Source organism: Chrysochloris asiatica, unplaced genomic scaffold (assembly GCF_000296735.1).
Source record: "Chrysochloris asiatica unplaced genomic scaffold, ChrAsi1.0 scaffold00174, whole genome shotgun sequence".
Lineage (NCBI taxonomy): Eukaryota > Metazoa > Chordata > Mammalia > Afrosoricida > Chrysochloridae > Chrysochloris > Chrysochloris asiatica.
In genome coordinates, this window is record NW_006408692.1 from 7,046,725 (window position 1) to 7,048,007 (window position 1,283).

Below are 1,283 nucleotides of genomic sequence, written 5' to 3' on the forward strand. Positions count from 1 at the left end.
ATTGTGTGGATCATGACAAGTTATGGAAAACATTGTGAAGTATGAGTGTTCTGGAAATCTTAATTGTACTCACGAGAAATCTGTACCTGGACCAAGCGGCAGTTGTTTGAAAACAGAACACGGAACACTGAATGTATTAAAATTAAGAAAGGTGTGTGACATTGTTGTATTCTTTCACCATGCTTTTTCAATCTGGAAAAGGATATCATGTTTGGTAAGGTGGAGGGTCAGAGAAAAAGAGGAAGACCCCCAACTAGATGGATAGGTCAAGTGGCAGCATCAATGGACTCAAGTGTGTCAACAGTAGTGAGATTGGCCCAGGATCAGGCTGTGTTTCATTCTGCTTTGCATAGGGTCGCTATGAGTCAGCACTGACTCAATGGCACTTAACAACAGCAACAACAATTTAATATTGTGTTGAAATCCTTTGCCAGCTCTATAAAGCAAGAAAGGGAACTTAAAGGCATTCAAACTGCTAAAGAAGAAGTATAACCCTATTTGTAGATGATAAGATTCTTTACATAGAAAATCCCAAATACTCAGCAAAAAAATTACTGTAACTCATTGGAAGATTCAGCAAGTGGCAAAGTACAAGATCAACATACAAAAATCAGTTGGATCCCTCTATACTAAGAAAGACAGCTCTAAAAGGAAATTAGGAAAGCAATACCATTTACAATAGCCACCCAAAGGATGAAATATTTAGAAATAAATCTAACCAGAAAAACAAAGACCTATACAAAGAAAACAAAATATTACTACAAGAAATCCAAAGAGCTTTACAAAAATAGAAGAATATACCAAGTTCATGAATAGGAAGATGTACCATTGTGAAAATGTTAATACTACCCAAAGCAATCTACGCCTATAATGCAATCCAAATCCAGATTCCAACAACATGTGTTAAACAGATGGGGGAAAAAATGACCTCAAATTTTGTATGGAAGGGAAAGAGATCTCAGATAAGCAAAGCACTGCTTAAGAAAAAGAACAAAATGGGAGAACTCTCACTCCCTCATTTGAGGATTGACCACAGTGGTCAAAACAGCCTGATATTGGTTCAATGAAAGATACATAGATCAATGGGATACAATTGACAACCCAGAAGTAAATCCATCCACATACAGACAACTGATTTTTGACAAAGAACTAAAATACATTAAGTGTGAAAGGGATAGTCTCTTTAAACTGGAAATCAGTTTGCAAAAGAATGAAACAAGGCCCATATGTCACACCATACACAAAAACTAACTCAAATGGATTAAAGATATAAATGTAAATCC